The sequence below is a fragment of the Trichogramma pretiosum genome, unplaced genomic scaffold, assembly GCF_000599845.2.
Source record: "Trichogramma pretiosum strain Unisexual culture from Peru unplaced genomic scaffold, Tpre_2.0 scaffold73, whole genome shotgun sequence".
NCBI classification, from domain to species: Eukaryota; Metazoa; Arthropoda; class Insecta; order Hymenoptera; family Trichogrammatidae; genus Trichogramma; species Trichogramma pretiosum.
Genome location: NW_019641624.1, coordinates 639,232 through 645,231, shown reverse-complemented (window position 1 = coordinate 645,231; position 6,000 = coordinate 639,232). Strand labels below are relative to the sequence as shown.

Here is a 6,000-nt window from a genome sequence, read left to right as displayed (position 1 = left end):
ATTCGAGTACCCGAAAAAACTCGAGTACTCAAAAAATCGAGTACTCGACTCGAACTCGACGATTCGAGTTATTTCGAGTACTCGCACAGCCATAATTTCAACTTTAACTGTCGATGTAAAAAGGCTGCTTTAGCAGCATTTACGCCTAGTCCACGACCATTAAAATAATCTGTGAATCGATCTTTTTCTTATGAGAATGAACATGTGAAAGTGTGTCTCGCCGTACAAATGACTCTTTGCCTCTCCCCACTATTCGACACCAGATGGCTTGACCGCCTACACTTTAGGATATAAAAGATTCGGAATATGAACGTTAGTCTCACAGTGCTTGAATCTTTCGACGTAGTAACAACGCAGCTTAAAATATCTCATTGAAAATATGGCTTCAAATCAAGAAAACTCTAGCAAGGTAAGTTTTTAATTCAGACGTCGTAGACAATTAGGTTAAATTATTTGTCAATTAGTTTAAATTCCCAACACGTGCGTGTATATGTTGTAACGCGTGTAGAATATTATTTCAAAATAAAATAGAATAAAGGTCTAACCCACGGAAAAAACAAGCCCCAGAGCACGTGCTTTACTGACTCGGCCACTAATTACAAGTCCTTTTAGAATATTTTGTTTTTCATGGCCTAGAGCAGCAGTATACTATTGCCAATAACTTTACCACATCGTTTCTGTTCCGATTGTTACATTCAATAGTAAGCAAAGAGACTTTTGAAGAAGTTATTGAAAAAGAACCTGTACTTGAATTTTACGCAGGAATTCATTATTTTTGAAATAGGCTTATCTCTTAATTTATCAGAATTTCATATGTAAAAAAAATTTTATAAAAAATAATTACCGTCAAATGTTGACAGCTGATCGCGTGATGAGCACGTGTTTTTTTCTTTTCACTGTCGAAATCAGGGTACCGACCTCGTGGCTTTATCCGTTGAACATCTGCTTTCACTGAAGTATTGGATCGATCGTACTTTCGAAATGAATATGCTGTGAATGATCTATGTATTTGGGTAGACGGTGTCCGATGCATCGAAGGCGTATTTTTAAATTTCTGAAAACTTGATCGAGTTAACTTTTTTTTATTGTATATTTATTCATACTTATTGTATACGTATAGTATAGAAATGAGTCTAACTAGATATCATTTATTATCAAATACTACCACTTAATAACTATTAGTTCTATTTCGAAATAAAATTTAAATATCTATCATTTATTTTGATTTTTTTACAAGAACTTTTATAGTTGTTCAGTTTACAAAGTGTATACGTAGTAAAAATAGAATAATATTACTAACTCTATTGCTACAATCAATGAAATAAATGTAAACCATTTGACCAATATCTTTTTCAATTTTATTACAGGTGCCAATCATGCATTTGCAAAGTTCTGACGGAGTCGTTTTTGACGTGGAGTTACCAATCGCTAAGCGCTCATATATGGTAAAAACAATGGTTGAAAGTTTAGGCGAAGAAGAATTGGATGAAGTTCTTACTCTAAAAAATATTAAGTCTGATACTCTGGAAAAGGTTATTGAATTCGCTACTCATCATAAAAATGATCCCATGCCAAAAGGAGATGGCACGGATGAAAAAACTCAAATGACAGAATGGGATCAAACATTTCTAGAGGTATTTAAGCAATATTAAGTTTGAATATTCTTTTTGTTGGAATTTAGTTGAACATTTAAACTCAAAATTCGAATTTAAAATCACACGAGCATAAATTATATCTTTGTTTGCTTTGCTGAATACTGTCATCAATACAATATATATACCTGTTTATCCCGTAAAGTTACTCGTGGACCATGATTGAATTTAATAACTTGAATTATCGAAATAAGCTTAAAATCTCAATTGTTTACAAAAATTATATGTACTACTTAACAAATCAGAAAAATTTTTATAATATTTTTGAATAATGTTACAGGTTCATTTGGACCCTCTTTTTGAACTTACTTTAGCAGCCAATTATTTAGATATGAAAGAATTGTTAGATTTGGTAACCCAAATGATAGCCAAAGGAGATTTTATAGATACATCAGTAGACGGACTGCAGAAGACTTCAGAAATATTGATGCCAAAGTAGAGAAGCTCATCCACCCTCTGCTTCTGATGATGTCAATGCCTTTTTTCAAAATTAGACGAAATAGTTTTAATTAAATAAGAGACCTAGTTATAAATACTTATTGTTCGTGATAAAAATTACTAAAAAAGCAGATATTCAACTATTAAAATATAAAAACTTAATTAACACTAGCTATTTAACCTTACTAGCTACGCTTGCTCTGTATTTGAGATTTTTTTTGAAAAATGTCTCATTTCGATTTAAAAGAAAAAAACCGCTTCCTATTCATTGACAAAGAGCTTCCTCGTAAAAAATTATCGTTCCTATTTTATTTATGAAATGCTAATGAAGCAAGTAATCAAACTAGAATCCAGCACAAAAAAAATTAATCCGTTTCGGGCCAGTTAGACGAAATTTCCCACATTTTTTCCGATGCTATAAGCTCTGTGAAAAAAATATCTGAAAAATGTTAAAATAGTCATTATTGATGTGGAATTTTATGAACTTTTCGAATCCGATGTCAGAATTGTAAAAAATGTTAAGGAACAAAAGTTATAAACATTTAAACATCAAAACACGCGATTTTTTTGAAAAAAATTTTGATTCAACCTAAATTTTTGAATCAAAAGAGACTTGATCCGTGTGTCTGACACATATTTTTTGCGTCCATGGAGTGTAGACATAAAAGTCCAATTGTTACAATATCGAAAATTCAACATGGTGGACAACAAAATGGCGCCTCGTAAAAAAAACCATGTATAAACTTGGTCAATTTTTTTATCTGCTAACCAAGCATCTAGGAAAAAAACTTTACTTAGAAAAACTCCTTATAATTGTTCAAAAAAGACCCCTGAATTATTTCAGAATTTTCCGGGGAAATTTTTGTATTTTTGAAAATGGTCAGAAATCAAAAATACCAAAAATGATCCATAAAAATCTTAAAAAATTCAGACATATTCTATAAAATATTCTAAGACTTTTATAACGTACAACTCTTTTTCGTCAAGTTCTTCATTACAAGTAGAAAAATTAAATTATAATTATTCTAAGAACATAATTAGTTTTCATAACTCGAAAATGAAGAACTCGACGCTAAGACAGCTGCTAGCGTGCTCGATATGTACAGAAGAAAACGAACGCGTTTTTCTCGAAACTACTTTTTTCAGTTCTTACCGATGATTGAGAAAAAACTACAAGTCCAATCCTTATGTATATACCATAATTAGTACCATGAGATGAATAATCATTATTATTATAATTTTCTCATGGTACTCTCAGACCTTATTTTGGGTAGCTACACACAGCACTTATGCCTCTTTCAAAATAAGTTTATTTCATCGTTTTCGACCTCTCAGAGAAATGGCATAAGTTTAGAAATGGTTATCCCAAAAACGACTTTTGAGAAATTCTCACCTTTTCAGCGCATTAAATTGGGTAGCTACTACCTGCACTTATGCCAATATTTTTTATCAACTATTCTAGTCAATAAATTTCATACTGCTCAAAGGCATAAGTTAAAAAATTAATATCCTCGAATTATTTTTTTTACATATCGAGCCTAGACCTGTAGATTTAAGGCTACGATGTGCACTTATGCCTGGTTCAAAATAAGCTGGGCTAGTACTTTACAACCAATCTATGAAAGAGGCATAAGTTAAAAAATAAATATCCAAGGCCTTTATTTATTGCAAACGCGCATGCGCCAAGATATTTTTATCTACATGGGATCACGCTAAAATTTTAGATTTAGTCTTGTCTTTGGACATACTTTGAGTACTCCAAGAGGTATGAGTTAAAAAATCGTTATGCTCGATGGGTCATTATCTCCCGGTCTATCTGTAGCTGGCGCGGCAGCCAATCACAGCGCGTAGCGCAAACCGACGCTGTATAGGCAGTTCTACTACCAAAGTTGTGCTCGCTCGGACGGACGGACGGACGGACGCTCGGTTTTTACGGGTTTACCCCGGACACCAAACGCGAATATAGATGTTTCACATCAAAAAATGATATACGTATTGCATACATTATTTGTACAATTGTAATATTTGTATAACTTGACAGATTTTGATTTCGAATTTTTTCAAGACAAACGTGTAATTTTTTGCGTAAAACCAGAAAATTAGACAGACAACATAACTTATAATTTTGCCTTGAATAAAAACGCGAGTAAAGTCGATTAGAGTTCTCATCATTACATTGAGCGCAAAAACGCATTTTGGACACTTGTTGTATAAATAACTATAATTCTACAGTTTGAATTCATCAATTACCTGAAAATAACATTATTATTGTTTCAACAAATAAGATTAGTTTTAGATCACTTTATATACGATTGAGACTCAACCAATAGATGGCGAGTACCATTAACTGTAAATCTGCAAGTGGCAAAAGGTAACGTATTTAAATACATCTTGACGACGATATTCGTGTAAAAGTTTACTTGGAAGCGGCAATTAGTCGAATCCGCCACTGCAAGTTGGAACTGGTTCAAATATTCTAAGGAAAATGTATAAATAGATAAATGGGTACCTTGTAAACAAAATCATTATAAACGATTTTGACATCGTCCCTCAACACACTTATCGTGTTTACGGTAAGAACAAATTAGTTTGAATGTTATATTTTTCGATGAAACAAGCCTTAGTATCAACAGATAAATCTTACTCGTTCAAATTCTAACATGGACAACAGTGAAAAGAAATTCGAAAAAATTGACTCGGAAACTAATTCAAGTGAACAAGACATTGTTGTTTCCAACAACAAAAAATACTTTTGTAATATTTGCCAGGAGGCCTTTACACTAGAATCGAGCATGATAACTCACAAAAATACAATTCATAATGAGCAAAAAAAGTATACATGCTACGAGTGCGAAAAACAATTCGAGTTCCGAAGTCATTTGAGTAGACACAAAATATCAGTGCACAAAAGTCGCAAAGATCTCGCATATGACAGGTGCGAGAAAAAATTGGTAAAAAAATCTAGTTTATTTACTCACCGAAAATTGGTACACAAAGATCGTGAAAATTTCATGTGCAATAAGTGCGAGAGAAAATTTGAAAATAAAACAACTTTACTCAAGCACAACAAAATATTCCACGAAGTCTTTAAAGATTACCTATGTGAAAAGTGCGCGAAAAGATTTGGAAATAAACAGAATTTGCTCCTACACATAAAGACAGTTCATGAGCGATGCAAATATTTCGCCTGCGACAAGTCCGAAAATAAATCTGAAAAAAAATCGCATTTGCTCTTCCATCAAAGGATAGTGTACGGAGGTCAGAGAGATTTCCCATGTGACAAGTGTGAGAGGGTATTTAATAATCAAAACAATTTGAAAATACATCAAAGAATAGTCCATAATGGTTGTAAAGATTACTCATGTGACAATTGTGAGAAGAAATTCGGACTAAAAGCGAATTTGATTAGACACCAAAAAACATTCCACCTAGATCAAAAAGATTTTTCATGTGACAAGTGCGAAAAAAAATTCGGACTTAAACATCAGTTGCTTTTGCATCAAAGAACAGTCCATGAAGGTCACAAAGATTTTGAATGCGACAAATGCGAGCAGAAATTTACACAAAAACCGAGTTTGCTCTTACACCAAATGACAGTCCACGAAGGTCGCAAAAATTACATATGTGACAAATGCGAGAAGACATTTGGACGAAAAGGAAATTTGCTCAGACACCAAAAGACAGTTCACGATGATCGCAAAGATTTCTCATGCGACAAGTGCGAGATGAAATTTGGAATAAAATCGCATTTTCTCTTTCACCAAAGGACAGTCCACAAAGGTCAGAAAGATTTTGCATGTGACAAGTGCGAAAAGAAATTTGGAGAAAAATGGATTATGATTCAGCACCAAAAAACAGTCCACGAAGGTCGTAAAGATTTTGCATGCAACAAATGCGAGCAGAAATTTGG

At 33.0% G+C, this 6,000-nt stretch overlaps 1 pseudogene; it reads left to right on the top strand.

Moving 5' to 3' along the window:
• Nucleotides 1-379: 379 nt before the first annotated feature.
• LOC111693668 lies at nt 380-2,091 on the top strand (annotated as a pseudogene).
• Nucleotides 2,092-6,000: the final 3,909 nt, after the last annotated feature.